Here is an 18758-nt window from a genome sequence, read left to right on the forward strand (position 1 = left end):
CACTCATAGGAGGATACTAGATGTGGAACAAGGATGACTGGACTGCTACTCACATCACCAGGGAGGCTACCTGGAAAACAGGACCCCAAGAAAGACACGGGGATTGCCCAAAGACGGAGAAATGGAAGAGATCTACATGAACAAAAAAAAAAAAAAGAATTTCCTTTCATTTTTAATGCTCCATAATATTTTATTATTTGTGCTTCCAAAATTTGGATGAAGCATACAAATGCCAATACACACTTTTGCTGCTTCTGCTTCTTAGCCACTGTGAATCTGTTGACATGTGTAGACAGATTTTTTTCAATCCCTCACTTTCAGATGTTAGACTAAATACCCATTGTGGAATTACTGAATCATATGGAAACCTTACTGTAATTTTTTTGAGGAACCATCAGACTGATTTCACAAAGGGCAGACTGTTCTGCACTCCCATCTAGAGTGAACAATGGACTGATGTCACCGCATCCTCTCCAACACCTATTTTCTGATTTTATTTGTTTGTTTACTTGTTTGTTCCACATAACCACCCCAAAAAGAATAATGTGACTTCTCATTGATTTATAGTTCCCTGATGACTAGGGACATTGGACATTGTGCGTGTGTATGTGTGTGCATGCACACACATGTGTGCATGTGTATGGTGTTATTGTGTATGTCATGAGTGTAGATGAGAATTCCTGTTTGTGCATACAGATGCATTTGCCATAGCATTCATGTGAAGGATAGAGCACAGCTTTCTAAGCCAGTCTTTGACTTCCAACATCTTGAAGTTCCATGTTTGGTGCACCAATACTTGTCATGAAAAGTCCTAACATTTTCATAGTAAAAGCATCATTCACAACAAATGGGATAAGGATGAATGAATAATAGAACAGCTTAGCTGGCCTTCAAGCTTCTAAGGATTCTCCTGTCTGCACTCCCATATCTCAAAGACTTACTGAAGTTGCAGATGTGCAGTGGGGGACGGCGGTGGTTCTGGGATCTGAGCTCCTCTCCTTTTGCTTGATCAGCCAGAACTTTATCTATGGAGCCAACTCTCCAGCCCCCAATGAACATTTTTTTAAAATAAATGTTGGGGAGTAGATACTCAAATTCTGTATCCATTGGGAATCAGGGTTCTTGGGTTTTGTTATTATATTTTAGAACCTCTCTTGGTATTTTGTATATTAAATTCAGAAAGTATACTTTGCAAGCATTTTCTCCCTTCTGTGAGTTGTCTTTCTAGGCTGGTGTCTTTTGATGCACTAAAATTTTAAATTTTTAATGATCCCACTTAACTTCCTTTCCAGTGTTATTTCTCTCGCTTGAACTTTCATTCCAAGGAAGCACTGACAACTCATTGTGGGGAAGTTTTGAGTATGTTTTTATTTTTGTGATGAATTTGATTGTCTTAAGTCTTATGTGTAGGTATCTGGTATCTTTTGTATAAGTTTTGTGTTAGATAATAGTCCAACCTCTTTGTTTTTTACAAGAGATCCAAATGCTCAACTTGTTGAAAAGACCATGTTTTGTTGTTGTTGTTGTTGTTGTTGTTGTTGTTTTCCCATTGAACATCCTTGGCACTCCCATAAAAAAAAAAAAAAAAAAAAAAAAAAAAAAAAAAAACCTCTTCTAACCATACTGATGAAGTTTATTTATGGAATCTCTAGACTATCCCATGTTTTATGTGTCTATTTTTCATCCCAGCCACATAGTCCTTTAATTGCTGTGAGTTTATACTGGTTTTGAAATCAGTGAGTCTTTTTCTTCAACAACATTTTTGTGCTGATAGCAATTAGAAGGAGAGTGGTAGATTGAGGATAACATAAGCTTTAAAACCCAAGAGACTTGGATATAGAGTTTAGTTGAGCACTGCTATGGCTTCAGTGTTTATATCCCACCACTCAACAAGATATATGTTGAAACTTAATCCTCTTTGCGGTGGTGGGAAGTGGAGCTTTTGGGAGAAAGACTTGGTAATGAGGCCTCGATCTTTTTAATGAGATTGACATCGTTGTAACAGAGGTGGTGGAGAGGTTTTCAACTCTTGCCTTCATCTTGTCTCTGACATGGTGACATATTAGGCACCATTTTCATGCCTTCCAGCACATAGGCACATAGCCACAGGTGCCCACAGAGGAGCCTTCACCTAACACTGTTCCTGCTGGCCCATGGGACCCTAAACTCCTCAGTTTCCTAACTGTGAAAAATCATTTCAGACTATTTTTAAATTACTTATTCTGCAGTGCCTGCTACAACAGCCCAAATGAGCCAAGGCAGCCACACAAAGTTCTGTGGCCCGTGACAGATAGGTATTCCACAGACTCATTGCTCTCATCATAAAAACAACAGTAGTAACAAGGGCTTCAGTGAAGCCCTTAATGTTAGATCAAGTTTGTTTTAAGTGATTTAAATTTATCATACAATGAAAATGATCTCTACAATGCGTCCTGTAAATTTCAGTACCAGGGTCTAGAGAGAAGATTCGGCATGTGGAGGGTGGGATAAAAACACAGAAACCAGGGCAGAGCTCCATTAGAATCGATAACAAATTCTCTCTTAGATTTTAAAGCTTTTATTGTACTCAAAATACCACTCTCCTAATTGTCACCAAAACTGCTGAAGGAAAAGGACTCAGCAGTTGACACCCCTTGCTGCAAAATCACAAGAACTGAAGTTCAGATCTTGGGACCCATAAACCTGGTATCCAGATATCCCTGAGAGGTTATTTTTGTGTGTGTGTGTTTTTTAATTTTATAATTTAATTTAATTTTACATATCAGCCATTGATTCCCCTGTTCTGTCCCCCCCCCCCCGCCACCCACCCTTCTTCCCCCGCCTTCCCCCCAGCCCATCCCCCATTCCCATCTTCTCCAGGGCAAAGACTCCCCTGGGGATTCAGCTCAACCTGGTGGATTCAGTCCAGGCAAGTCCAGTCCCCTCCTCCCAGGCTGAGCCAACTGTCCCTGCATAAGCCCCAGGTTCCAAACAGCCAGCTCACGCTCTAAGGACAGGTCCCAGTCCCACTGCCTGGATGCCTCCCAAACAGTTCAAGCTGATCAACTGTCTCAGTTATCCAGAGGGCCTGATCCAGTTGGGGACTCCTCAGCTATTGGTTCATTGTTCATGTGTTTCCATTAGTTTGGCTATTTGTCCCTGTGCTTTTTCCAATCTTGGTCTCAATAATTGTCACTCACACAATCCCTCTTCTTTCTCGCCAATTGGACTCCTGGAGCTCCACCTGGGGCCTGGCCATGGATCTTTGCATCTGCTTCCCTCAGTCATTGAATGAGATTTCTAGCACGACAGATAGGGTTTTGGCCATCCTATCACCAGAGTAGGTCAGTTCAGGCTTTCTCTCGACCATTGCCAGTAGTCTATTGTAGAGGTATCTTTGTGGATTTCTGGGGACCTCTCTAGCACTTTGCTTCTTATTCTCATGTGGTCTTCATTTATCATGGTCTCTTATTCCTTGTTCTCCCTCTCTGTTCTTGATCCAGCTGGAATCTCCCACTTCCCTAAGCTCTCTTTCACTCAGGATGATTTTTTCTAGATCTATCCATTTGCCTGCAAACCTCATGATGTCATTGTTTTTCTCTGCTGAGTAGTACTCCATTGTGTATATGTACCATATTTTGTTTATCCATTCTTCAGTTGAAGGGCATCTAGGCTGTTTCCAGGTTCTGGCTATTACAAACAATGCTGATATGAACATAGCTGAGCAAGTGCCCTTGTGGTATGATTGAGCATTCCTTGGGTATATGCCCAAGAGTGGTATAGCTGGGTCTTGGAGGAGATTGATTCCCAATTTTCTAAGAAAGCGCCATATTGATTTCCAGAGTGGCTGTGCAAGCTTGCATTCCCACCAGCAGTGGAGGAGAGTTCCCCTAACTCCACATCCTCTCCAGCATAAGGTGTCTTCAGTGTTTTTCTATCTTAGCCATTCTGACAGGCGTAAGGTGATATCTCAGAGTCGTTTTGACTTGCATTTCCCTGATAATTAGGGATGTTGAGCAATTCCTTAAATGTCTTTCAGCCATTTGAACTTCCTCTATTGAGAATTCCCTGTTTAGTTCTATAGCCCATTTCTTAATTGGACTGTTAGGCATTTTGATGTCTAATTTCTTGAGTTCTTTATATATTCTAAATATCAGCTCTCTGTCAGAGGTGTCAGGTTAGTGAAGTCCTTTTCACATTCTGTAGGCTGTCGCTTTGTCTTGTTGACCGTGTCCTTTGCTCTACAATAGCTTCTCAGTTTCAAGAGGTCCCATTGATTGATTGTTTCTTATCCCTGAGAAATTTAATGTCTTCTTCCAGCCTCTGTGCCAGCACAAATGTGTGCACCCATATACACATGTATGCATACACTTACAGACACATACACATGTACACAAATAAGTAAAATAAACCTTTAAAAAGATAAGATAAATTTCAGTATGATTCAGAAACATATAGACAATAGGAATTCATAAATATAAACTAGCTTCTAATTCCTTTGGCAGCATATCCTGGCCTGAAGTGATGTGGATCTATTAACTGCTAATCTTTAGCTTATCTGCTGTGAATACTGCTCTCCCTGTCAAAATGTTGATAGATTTCATGACAAGTGTTTTCTATTCCAAATAACCTTCCCTACATTCTGTGATGTATAAACTATTGTGTACATGTCATGTTAACTTTCAAAATTCCAAAAACATCATGCAATTGGACATTTTTCTAGTCTGAAGATGAACAGACAAAGGGTAGTTCAGTTGCACTATTTCCTCATTTTATCGTTCAAGAAGAAAATGGCACAAAAATAGTGAAATTACTTATCTACTCATACAAACTTGTCTTCTAGACAGTATACTTTGAACGTAGGAGACCTGGGTTTCCAGCTTAAGTCTTTATCACCAAATTCTAGTCCTCTTTGAGCTACATGAATTAGAGGTGATAGTGAATCTTGACTTTTCAGTTTGAAAGGATTCAGAATATACACGGAGGAGGGACACCTCCAGTATATCTGTCAGGGGATTTCCAGATTGAGCTAGGTGAGATGAGAAGACTCACTCTCAGTGTGGGTAGCACCATTCCATGGGTCGGGGTCCTTGACTGAATAAGGAGAATGCAACCTTAGCACCATATATCATCATTCGTCTCTCTCCTGACAACAGACAAAATAGAACCAGTGGACTTAATTTTCCTACCACGAGGAACTGCATGCCCACAAAGTATAAACAAAAGTAACTCCTTCTTCCTTTAAGTTGCATTAGTCAGAAGCTTTATCACGGAGATGATAAGAAGTAATTATACAAACTATAAGAAGCCTGTGATGGAGTCCTTAATGGAACCTCAAAATATTCAGTTCTTTCTGAATCTTTCTCTCAGTCTGCTTTCTTGGATGCTGAGAGAATAATACAAGAAAGCTGACTCTTAACTTGGTGGAGGGGAATATGGAAACATATAGTGATGTATACTCTAATGCATGTCTGGAGGTCTTATGTAGATGCTGACGTGATGCCTCTCCATTGTTTGTACCTTCAGCTTCATTTCCCCACAGGTATGGATGACTGTCCCCATGACCACTGCCTTGCTCAGTTCAGTATGCCTTCTCACTACCACTTCCATTCCAGCTTCAAGAGACCAAATGCCAGTTAACATCATTCCTCAGATTGCTCACTTTGTGTGGCAACTGAACATGATATGTTTACCTACAACCAACAGCTCTGACAGAAGTAACATAAGCTCTGTCATTTAGCTTTTGCCTAATTGCTTTAGAATGGGTCTGATTATCAAAACACTCTTGGCTCTTTACTTATTGTGAGTGATGTGTCACAGTGTCATCAAGAAAGCTAGAATGGGTCAGCATTCAGTCAGTAACAATGTCACGTTGACCACGGTATGGCAAATGTCTAGACACAAGGCCAGAAAAACAGTCAAGTTGAGTGGCATTAGGCACAGCAAGCAGAGTGATATTTATTTCTAGATTATAAGTAAACAGTAAGGCATGTGGAAAGAATCTTAAGAACTATTCAATTTTCTAATCGTATGAATGTGGAAAAGGAGACACAGCGAAGAAAAGAGACACCCTCAAGGTCACACAGCCAGTTTCTAAACGCTCATCTGGTCAGCTACACAAGCCGTGAACTCTGAGGTCATCCCAGCTTCATCTATTTGTAGGCATACTATATGCCATTGCCAATTCCATTTTCCAAAGATTCAAGGAGGAGCTCATAATATCATTACCATTCATCTCAATTTCCTTAAACTGCAAGTACTTAAAATAAATCAGGGTCAATAACGGCTCCTCATCTGGAAAAAAATTCTCTTAAAAAGTTCCTCATGTTTAATAGCATTACTTCTTTTCCCTTTTAGCCAGGCAACATTAGTTTTCCTCTAGATCATTAGCTTTCAAAAGAGAAATACATTTCTATGGCACTTAAGAAACCACTATGATTATCCATGTAATAATATATGTGACTAGAAAATCAAAATATTCATTATTTACAATCATGCCTTGCTTATATTTTGCCCTTGGTGCATTTAATAAATTGGTGACTTCCAAATAAATGTCTGTTGAACTCACAATGTAGAAAAATATAACTCAGAAAACAACCTCTTTCAGAGAAGATTCCACTTTGAATCTAAAGAAAAAGGCATTGAGTAAGAGGAAAACTTGTTCATCCATCTAGACATGGACTCTTTGAATTTTACTATTATAGAAAATAATTAAATTTGTCATGTATTCAGCATTTGGTAGTCAAAGATACAACAGAAAACAAAATGGACATAATTTCTGCCGTCAAAAAGTTTAACAACAGTAGGAAATAAATTTAACAGAATCTCACTAAGATACAGTCATGTACAGAAATTTGCATAAAAGAAGTCCTTCTGAATATTTAGGGAGAATATACAAGCACATGGAAAATGGGGCCAGATACTGAAAAGCTAAACAAACACTTGGGTTCTAGCTAAGTAGCAAAAGGACACCATTGGAAGATTTTAACAGGGACACGGCACAATATTTAGTGTAGTGTTGTATTTTGTTTATCCTTTAAACAAAAATTTGAAGTGTTTTTGCTCTCGAGGTTACAGCAAGGATGGCAGAGATAGCCTTCCTCACCAGAGAGAAGCTAGATTTGTTCTATGGCCATGCACCCTCGATGCCTCTACATTTGCCAGATCTGGGGATCTTGACAGGTCAGGCTTAGTTAGTGTTTGGATGGAAGAAACACTGAACTTCAGCAACAATCACTACAAGAAGAGAATGGGGGCAGCAGTGAGACCTGAACAGTCAGTCAGATAACACCTGCTTTCCTAAATAAACATGCTAGGAGAATAAGGTAGCACTGGCTCTTTAGAAAGAAAACAAACAGCTGAACCTACAACTCTAAGCAAGTAGCAAGCTCGCGAGACTAATATTTTCACCATTGCTCTGGAGAGAAGAAAACTGAAAGCCAGAGCATTTAAATATCACACCCAGCATGACAAAAATAGCAAGTGCTAGAACCAAGATGTATGCTAATGAAACTAAGGTTGGCAATTAAAATTTTTTTTACAGAAGGCTTTCTTCTCATCTTCTCTGGTATTGTCATATGAATATTTTGACTGAGTTTAATTCCCTACTTAGAGAGGATATGGAGGTGTGCTTATAGTGAGTTCTATTTTTGTCTCCAATCATTCTACCTCATCGCAAATCTAGGTAAAAGGATTGGACATCTGCTCTCATTGCCGTGAGCCCGTACTATATTCACCATGGGAGAACTTCGTGGCATGAGGTTGGCCTTGTAGCTTGCTTAAGCCAATAGGACTTGAGCAGAGAGGGTATTTATTAACTCCAAGCTGAAACTTTAAAAGGCTAAGGGAATGGGAAAATGGTATAGTTACATTATAATCTCGAAAAGTATTTTTTAAAACGAAGCTAACAAGTAAAGAAAAAAATTATGTGAGTTCTAACTTCTAAAGGCAAAAGTAATTTTCTACAGGAAAAGCAAGCAGAGGCTATAGTATAGTTTTCTTTTCCCTTTTTTGAAATTAAAGGTTTACTTTAATAAATGTATATTTTTATTTCAGTAAACTTACAAAAAAGTGAAAGTATGGCTAATGAAAGTTCCCACTGAATTCACTTTACTTTTCTAGACAGGGCAATGGTATTCTCCAAAGGTGGACCACTGATTCAGCCTGGGCACCATGAGGAAAGCATATAAGAAGAGCCATAGCAGATATGTAGCTGCTGACACCTACCATGACAGCTGATGAAAGGTCTCATTGTCTTAACTCATTTGTGCCTTTATAGTTAAATTCCCAAGATTAGAGAATTTATAAACAGTAGGAACATTTTCTCATGGCCTGAGAAGATGGGAAATTTAAGGTCAAAGCTCCAGGCATGGTGTGTGGAGAAGGCATCTTGTTGCCACAACTTCTGGAGGGAACAAACACCATCTTCTCACAGGGCAGCAAAGAATGAATGACAAGAAACCATTCTTAACACATTTAACCCCTATGTAGGGCATTAGACACACAATGGGGGTGGGACCCTCATGTCTGAATCATCACCCACAAGCCATCACTGCTCTCTCACTGGTCCCCTTTCTTCCTGGAAAGAGCACCTCCCTTCTATTTCTATACCACTAATCTCTCTTTACTCTTCTCTCTTCAAGGTACCTTCTTCCCCTCTCATGGCCCACTTTCAACCTTAATATCTCTCTCTCTCTCTCTCTCTCTCTCTCTCTCTCTCTCTCTCTCTCTCTCTCTCTCTCTCTCTCTCTCTCTCTCATACACACACACACACACATATGCATGAGCACATCTATATTCTGTATATGAGAGAAGGCACCAAGCACCATACTATTTGTCTTTCTTAATATGGGTTATTTCACTTAACAAAATGATTTCCCTTTTTCTGCATAGATCATGATTGCAGGTTTTTTTTTATGTCACAAGGCACATTTTTAAGGGTTAAAACAGAACATGGTGGAAAGACTATGGGGAATATGGACACTGTGCTATCTGTCATCTGAGGTTTGGACTATCGAAACTTCATCTTTGGCTCTACACAGCCTTTTTTGGAGTCACCCTGTAGGAGATTCTTCACCTGACATTTGAAGAAATGGGATGCATGTGATCAAAGCTGCCAGCAGGCAGTGTCAGGAATCGTTTATGATGGGTGCTCAATAAAGACTGAATAAACGAATAAGTCAATGAACAAATACCTGTTCTTTCCAATGCTGAGGTTTTACTGAAAGCCAAACTTCTTTTCCTTATAAAGAAAATGATCAGAACTGAGTTGAAAGGACATCAGCATGTTGCGATTCTTTTTCCTTTATTCCGACTTGTTTGCCTGTAGAGACACTTAATTATTTATACTGCCGTTAGGAAGTGCAACCAGGCCTTTCTGCCTTGGATCCTGTTTGTTATTATTAGTCTCTGAGCTGTTTTTTATTTCCCCCAGCACAATGAAGGGGGTGAGATGAGTAGCTGTGTTTCTCTTTCCAAAACCTGAAAGTGTTCAGTTCAGCAGTCGTCTGACTCCTGAGCATCTAATGAGAACTATGAAAGACCTCCTTTCCTTGTTGGCCTCGGTCCTCTTGACCTCAGATAATCAGATAAGGAACAACACAAGAGGAGTGTGGATCATTTCAGTGATTTCTCACCGTTGTCTTTCTGTTTATGTGTAAGATGAGCATAGCTGTTTGCTATTTGCATTTTGTCAAAACTGACTATGCTGAAGCACTTTTCATTCCTGAAAAAAAAAAAGCCTGAAAATGCTAGAGAAGACTTGGAATCCACATTTCATTCATTCATTCATTCATTCTCTCTCTCTTTCTCTATCTGTGTGTCTCTCTCCCTCCCTCTCTCCTCCCCTCTCCTCCTTCCCATTCTTCTTCTTCCTCTAGTTCTTCTCCTTCTTCTTCCTCCTCTTCTCCTCCCCCTTTACTCCCTCCTTTTTTCTCTCCTCTCCTTTCCCATTCTCTTTCTCCTTTCTTATATTTGATTTTCTCTTTCCTATATACTCTTCTCTTTTGGGGGGCCAAAATATTAATTCAAATCATAATCTGTATTAAGGCCCCAATGTGTTTACCAGATATGGGTTTCATAGCTCAGTGCTTTGCACAACATTAACACAATATTGTGTGCATAGACCACAACAAGGAGACAGATACACTCTAGCTTAAAAAGAAATATCATCATTTCTTGTTCTAATTGCAATGATCATAATCTGATGAGTGCAATTTATTTAATGTCTCTTAAGGATCTACCACATAGAGAACTCTTCATCAGCACTGTTAGTATATGGTTCTTAACACTTTCTAGGTTTAGGTTTAGCAGGAGAAGTGTAGGTATAAGTGTTCATTCTACTTTCAAAGCAGATAGTCCCCAGTGTAGATTTGGAATAGCTACATAGATATTCAGGATAAAAAGCACTATATTACAATTAGATTGTGACTTGGGATTTCCAAAGTTAAACTTACAAGCAAATCCTAGTGTTTATGTTAGAGGTTCTTGAAAAGGCAAATAATTCTTGAACACATTGTTTAATAATAATTTACACACTAGGAAAAGTGCAGACAGCACAGAGGATGCAGTATTTATTCTGACCAGCATGAATAGCAGTAAACATGGGTTGGTTGTTTCCTGAACAGTTAATATGTGTTGTTCCCAGTAAAGACTAAAAAGGGTAGTATGGACACAATATTAGTAAGTGATCAATACAGAGTCCAAACAATATATTCTACTTCTAAAGCCTGTTCTTTATTCCAATAATGTATATATGGTGATATTTTATTTGTATTAAAATGTTATTTGTATGTTAATAAATAAAGTTGCCTGGGGGTCAGAGCTATTAGCAAGCCATAGGAAAGCAGGGCAATGGTGGTGTATGCTTGTAATCCTAGCACTTGGTAGGCAGAGCTAGGTAAGTCTCTGTGTGTTCAGGGATACAGCCAGTATTGGATACACATGCCTTTAATCTCAATACCAATCATAGAAAACCTGGAGGTCTATACAGACAGGCCGTGACAAGGCGTTCATGTGGTTGGGTTTACAACCCATGAGAAGGCAGAAGAGAAACACTATATAAAGACTTTAACACAGGAAGTAGCTCTGGTTCGGAGAGGTAGGACCACCGTAGGAGGAAGGGTAAGGTTTTAGCTCTTAGCTCTGACCTCTTGGCTTTCTTCTTTGCATTGGTTCTGTGTTTCTTATTTAATAAGACGTTTGGTTACTTCTACATGTATATGTGCTAGCGATGAATTATTTAGCTTGCTGCCTAGAATGTTAAACTTTGGAGAAAAAAATATGGACTTGCACACCAGATATAAAACTAAACTATCTGGCCAAATAAAGAATGAATTCATCGCATTTTGCTTTCAGCATATTATCCTCAATCAATTATCTGAAGTCTTTAGGGAATGGTATTTTTGAAGATCTGCACTGTTTAGATACTTGAAATATTGCTTTTAGTGACCAAACACTGATTGTTTATTGACCTGATATGCTGTAAAGCAGAGATGGGCTCCAGTACAGCTCTAAATTCCTGAAGTCTTTAAGAGTCTTGGACAAAAACACTATTCTGGGAAGAAAACAGAAAGACATGAAACAGAGCAAAACATCTGGAGGATAAGTCTTTGCTACTCATCATTCTTATGCAAGGTAGGATATATTGGCTTTCAGAAGAGCAAAGATTAACCTAGAGAGATATGATGCCTGACAGAGGTTTAGAGTCTCTTATGAAGTCCTTAAAAGAGGTGTGGAAGTAGAAGGCCAGGGAATTCAGAAATGTAAAACTAGTGCTTGTTTGATGAGGAAATTCTCCATGTGAGAAAACCTCCAGTTTGTGCTCCAATAGGTAAAAAACTCACAAGTTCTCATTCTCATGATCACACCAAGAAAAGGTGAAAATTCTGAAGAACGATTTTCTTTGGACTTATTGTAATGATACAGTGCGTGCGTGCGTGCATGCAAGTTGGGCCAGAGTGCCATGATGGGTGAGGGAGACACACCATGCACTCTCTCTTGGTTGCTGGTGGTGTGGCATGGTGGAAAGTTACTCACACCCCAGGCACAGCATCCACGTGAAAGTTTATTTTGAGGGGAGGGGAGAGGGAATGGAGGGAAGGAGAAAGGAGGGGGGAAGAAAGGGAGAGAGAGAGAGGGAGGGAGAGAGAGAAAAAAGAGAGAGGGAGGGAGGAAGAGAGAGAGGGAGGAGGGAGAAAGCTAGAGTGCACACACCCTGGGAATAGAGAGAAGGAGAGAGGGAGAGGGGAGGAGTTTTGTAGCTAGAGTTTTTCTGGTTCTGCCTGGCTCATGGTCAGGACAAATCTCTTTCACCCGCCAGTCCCGCAGCCACTTAGACCCAACCGAGTAAACACACATAGACTTATATTGCTTACAAACTGTATGGTTGCAGCAGGCTTCTTGTTATCTAGTCCTTATACCTTAAATTAACCCATATTTGTTAGTCTATAAGTTGCCACATGGCTTGTAGCTTACCAGTACCTTACATCTCGCTTGTCATGGTGGCGGCTGTCTCTCCCTGACTCAGCCTGCCACTTCCCAGAATTGTCTTCTCTGCTTGTCCTGCCTATACTTCCTGCCTGGCTACTGGCCAACCAGCATTTTATTTATACAAAGCAATTTCTACAGCACTTCCCCTTTTCTTTTTTTTTCAAAAAGGAAGGTTTTAACTTTCACATAGTAAAATTACATATAACAAAACAATTATCAAGCAAGAATTACAGATACAATATTAAAGAAGATATCCTATCTAGCTTATATTTGTGAGTCTAAGGTTTTATATCTAACTTATCTTTTCTCATAACTGAGGAAATTATAACTCTAGTCTTCAACTACATCAAAGACCTCAGAAGGATATAATATTACCTGAGAAATGGGAGAAAGGCACAAGCGGCTTTCAGGAGTCTTGAGAGATTAGACAGAGACAGCTGGCAGCCTGGACAGTCATCCTAAGTTCCTTTGTAAAGTTGGGGCATCTGTCTTCAGCCCACAGGCCTAGAGTCTCTCAGTCACTTTTCTCAGTGTCCTGTAGAATGTCTGGCAGTTTCCTTTGCAAAACAGGAACCTGAAGGACCATTTTGCCAAGCAAAGTTCAGTGGTCACCTTCCTATGGTTCCTGCATGTCCAGTCGATCAGGCAGTCCAGGCAAGAACAGTTTATTGCCCAAATGGCTATTTTTGCCAAGAAGAAGATAAACTCCATACAGAGTATCTTTGATGCCCATCCTCCTCTCTGAAGTAAAGTGGTGCTGCCAGGAGCAGACATGTCTCATTGTCCAGAAAGTCTAAATTTTTAAAATATTTTGAATGCCATATTCTGTAGGTCTTTGAAGTATTTGAAGATTACCTATCTATCTGAAATATATCTATGTATACCTAGAAAACTTAACATGACTATAAGTTTGACTATCATAGAAGACTAATTATTAATCTGCATTTCTTAATTATCCATTATAATCTAAATGAGTTACATAAACATAATACCTTAAACGAGAGTAGAAATATTATATATAATATAACAAAATTAAGTTTAAACTTGTATCAATAAACTAAAATTCATAGCAATGTAAAACATTTCTAAACAAGTTGTTACTCTTTAAAAGTAGGTTCATTAATTTATCCTTTTATCCTATCATATCTATACTATCCCCTTCTTTTTTCTTTAGAAAGAGATTGCATTTATAATCAACCTGTTTTCAATAAAAATATTGGTTTTTCTCTGTCCCACACCAGAGGGCTCTTCTGATATGGGACACTGGGACACAAGAAACTTTTAACCTTTTTTTTTTTTTTCAATATACTTGGGTTTGGAGAAGAAGTGAGCCAATTCCATCTCCAAAGCCCGCTTGGTATATTTGGGAATTTGGGTATAGCTTCTCTTACTACTTCCTGCTGGAGGGGGGCACTGTATCTTATGGGGACACAAAGAAAATTTTAGGATTATAGAGTAGTCTGTGAGGGTGTGTTGTCTGAGCCAGTTGCCTTGAAACTGTTCTGGATGTCGGATTATCTGGGCCATGGTGTCATTGGAGACCTTTCAGGGGGTCTTGGCTGGTCAAACCTGATGTATCTGAACCTTGAACAAATTCATAGCCTCTGGCTTCCTGTGGAAACAAAAGCAGAGCCTCTTTTCCAAAGCTACATATCCTTAAATCCAAATTTTGAAGTCAAGGTATTTTTAAAATATACATATTGGTTTAACTCAATAGCTTTTACGATCAAATGTTTTTCTGCAGTTAAAAATCCCAAAGACAACACAATCTAGATTAACTGTGTAATATCCATCTTTACGTGGCTTATTTTTTATACTACCTTTACTGTCTCTTTAAAGACTTTATTTTTAAAAACTATTTCTTTATATATCTGTATACATTCATTTTTCTCTCTCTTTCAAGCCTATGTACATTTTTACACATAATATAAACCATTTAAAATCTTATTCCATCTGAATCTGTCTTATTGTGAACCTATTGCTTTAAACTGCAGCGGTTAGTACTGAAGCAGAAGTCTTGGCTGTTCCCTCTGCCCAATTTAGCCTTTCAACATGGTGGAAAAAATTCACCGCTAGCATTGGGAGCCATAGTGAATCTATGCTTCTATCCAAGCAGCATGTAGCCCAGAAACCTCTTTCTTTTTTTTTTTTTTTTTAAAAATCAGCGAAGGCTAAACCCACCACACAGCAGCATAATGTGCTGCTTGGAGACACCTCATTACCACCATACTGCAGGTCAAACATGCACACCAGGAACCCACCATATAGTAGCTCAAGCATGCAGGCTGTGGCAAACTTCAGAGAGACAACTAGGAAGCTATTTTAGCTCCGTTTTAGTATCTTCTTTCTCAGGTTTTAGGTGGAAACTCTTGCCAACCCATTGGGCACCATTTATTGCTAGAGTTTTTCTGGTTCTGCCTGGCCCACAGTCAGGACAAATCTCTCTCACCCGCCAGTCCTGCAGCCACTTAGACCCAACTGAGAGACTTATATTGCTTACAAACTGTATGGCTGCAGCAGGCTTCTTGTTATCTAGTTCTTATATCTTAAATTAACCCATATCTATTAGCCTATAAGTTGTCACGTGGCTCATGGCTTACCTGTACCTTACATCTTGCTTGTCATGGTGGCAGCTGCATCTCCCTGACTCAGCCTTCCACTTCCCAGAATTCTCTTCTCTGCTTGTCCCACTTATACTTCCTGCCTGGCTACTGGCCAATCAGCATTTTATTTATACAGAGTGATATCCACAACACTTTTTTTTTTGTACTAGTAAAAGGGAGGAGTTTTCCTTTCAAAGGGGACTTTACATGAGGATGCAGGGCAGGTCTTCAAGGGGAGGGCCAGAATGCCAACACTTATGGGAGTACTGAGGTCACATGGCAAAGAGGAATCCAAAATTAGAGAGTTGTATGCATTCTGGAAGGCAAACTCTGATAGGGTACTAAGGTAGTAATTTCAACACACTTCTGGAGGCTGAGTGTGAAGACATGAGAGTCAGGACCTCTTAGGAGCAACAGTCTTATTTTTTTTTATTAAAAATTTTAAAGTAAAATAGAGTTAAATCACATCCTCTGTCTTAGTCACTGTTCTGTTGCTGTGAAGAGACACCATGACCATGGCAACTCTTGTAAAAGAGAGTATTTAATTTGGAGTTTGCTTACAGTTTCAGAATCTTATTCCATTATGATAATGGCAAAGAGCAAGGGGGCAAGTGGTGCTGGATAAGCAGCTGAGACTGGAGAAAGAGGGAGGGGGAGGGGAAGGGATGGAGAGAGAGACTGGACCTTGCCTGGTTTTTTAAACTTCCTCCAGTAAATCCTGATTTTTCTGATCTTTTCAAACAGTTACACTTCCTGGTGACTAAGCATTCAAATATGTGAGCCTATGGGGGCCTTTCTTATTCAAACCATTACCCACCTCTTTCCTTTTTCTAACTCCAACTCCTCCCAAGTTTCCTATTACCTCACCCACTGCCTCTTAAATGATTGTCTTAAAGGTGCCTTCTCACAGCTCTGGCACAGACAGGGAAAAAGCCACCCTAATGAAATACATCTAGAGTGTTCAAATGAGGCCTGCTCTCTAGAGGAAGAGGCTCTGCAGAACCTTGTTCCATTTAGAAGAAGAGCATTTTCTCCCAGTGAAACCCACTGTACTGTCTAGATTTTGTGTTACTGTTGGAGGGAGAAATGCTACAGCTTGGGGGAAGACACAATAGGGAGGGATATATGCAGTTTAAGAAATACTTCAGAAGTTCTCAGTCATGAGACACTGTACTTTAATGAGATAGAACTATGGGATGCTCTGAAAAGGAATGATACATGCCTAACAGAAATCCTCCTAATAAAAGAGAAAACCAACCAACCAACCAAACAAAATATTGGGAGTACTAATGGCCAATAACTTTAAAAAAGGAATAATAGATACCAAATCTCAGATGTAAGAAGTTTGGAGGATACCTGGCACGATAAAAAGTCATAAAAACTAACACATAAAACCATTGTTATTACCAGAAACGTTAAACTACACACACACACACACACACACACACACACACACACACACATTTATGATGATGAATACTTTCTTATCCTGTTTTCTAAATTCAAAAGTCATTCATTTGAGGCCAGATTCATGCCTGCAATCCCAGCACTTGGGAAGCTAAGGCAAGATGATTGCATGAGTTAAGTTCAGTCTGGGGTGAATAGAAGTTCCAGGCCATCTTGGGCTATAGTGTGAGACTCTGGCTCAAAAAGAACAACCAACATTTTTAAAATTGTATCTCTTGTGACAAATTAGAAAATATAAACTGTTTAAAGCAATAAAAAAATGCAATGTTCTTAGTTTTCTTTAGTCCATGGCTTGTGAATGTACTGAACATTGTGTGCAAGCTTATAAAAACCAACTATTTTAATGTGTTCTTTGTGTTGTCTCTCATAAGATTGATCAAAAAATACTCATAATCCAGGATTAATATAGATCCTACTATACTGGGAACTTATCATAAACAATAAAGGCTATTTTTAGTATCCTACAATCCATCTTTATCTCAACTATTATCTTTTAATCTAGATATCCTCTGCTGCATACAAGGGGCTTAAATAACTAGGACAGCACATCAGAACTAATGCACTTTCTTAAATTTGATGGCTAGTAATAGAGAGAAAACATTATGTTCTACCACAAGTTCATTTCTAAGCCTTCACTTTAGTTAAAGTTAAATCATACTTTTCCTCATTCATTCCACAAAGATCCATTGAAAGGATTTGTACAACCCCTGTATTTAAAGAGTCAAGAATCCAATGGGAAGATATATAACTGAAAGCAATGTTTATTGTAATGGGTGCCTATCTGCTCTCATAGAAGACAGTAGAAAGAGCTGTGAAAAAACCTAACCCAATGTATCTGCCATATTTAGTCTTTGCAAGTACATAAAAATAAAATAGAAAATACAATAAAACCAAAACATAGCATTTCATGTAATACTGTTAGCAAGTGCCTTGTAGGAAATTAAATGAAAAAAAAAAGTTGGGGAATTATATCACAGACTAAGGACAATATGAGAGATGAAATATGATGTCCTCCCATCTCCTTCCTACACTAGGAGGCTACAAAGCATAACTCTAAGTGTTCCCGAAGCCATCAGTCATCAGAAACCAAGGGAGTCATAACCTGTTCTCTTAGAGTCAAACTTCATGAGTCAACAGTTTATCTTGCACATACTCCTCCATTCATCGTAGGCCTGAGGTGCTCTATATAGACCAATTAGACAATACAAATCAGTAAATTGGGAGAGCATTTGAGGGATGGAAGTAAGAGTTGGTATATCATATCCACCACCTTAATTGGTCAAAGTGCATCATGTAGACCATTGGGCAAACAGATTACCCAACTTCGATAGGCAGAGATTCAGAGAAAGTCACGTTGCAAAATGGCTGCAACACAAGGTGAGCAGAAATGTGATTTTTTTCAGTGTAAGAGGATATAAATACCTTGCAACAGGTGTGAAGCATCTAAATGTTCCAGTAATAAACAGCAATTGTTATTATAAAAATATTTAATGAAATGAGGACACAGCCTATAATCCTGTACATATCTGTTTTAACAACAAATTTAACAAATTTAAATATAATTACTCAGAAATTATTCCTTTGTGAATAGCATATTAAAGCAGGGAACTAACAAGGCAACTCCACATAGTTTATCCAGTAGTTAAAAGGAGGTTTATTTCAGGGTAACATAATCAGTAAAGGGGTTGATTGGGGTAACTTACAACCAGTAAAGGGGTCGGTTACAGGGTCTGGGAGAGGTGAGGGACAGTCCAGCATGGGTCTCTGGAGAACTCTGACTTGGTCTACACTCCAGCATCCAGGATCACGAGGAGCCAAGAGGGCCTGCATGTAAGTACCTCAGGTCTTAAGGGCTCCCTTCTTGGCCATGCTCCAGGGGCAGGTCATAGGCTTGTGTGGCAGTTACCGGCTACCTCACTAGGGGCAGTGCTTCAAAGTCAACGCTGAAATAGCTACCCACTACAGCATATTTTTAGCTTTCTATAAGAAATCTACATAAAGTGACTTAGTTGGGGCATAATGATATTTTGGAGAAGCAGATAGAAATCACACTTGAAGCAGTCAGCCAAATGATTGTTAACATAAAAAAGAACTTGAGAGATTAATCATGTGTGGATACAGAGAACTTGTCTCCACTCATATAACTCAGCAATGAGCACTTTGTGGCATTGCGTCACTGGCTCTCTCCTGATTGTTGACAGAAAATGATCCTTTTGCATT

Source organism: Peromyscus eremicus, chromosome 20, assembly GCF_949786415.1.
Source record: "Peromyscus eremicus chromosome 20, PerEre_H2_v1, whole genome shotgun sequence".
In the NCBI taxonomy this organism is placed as follows: domain Eukaryota; kingdom Metazoa; phylum Chordata; class Mammalia; order Rodentia; family Cricetidae; genus Peromyscus; species Peromyscus eremicus.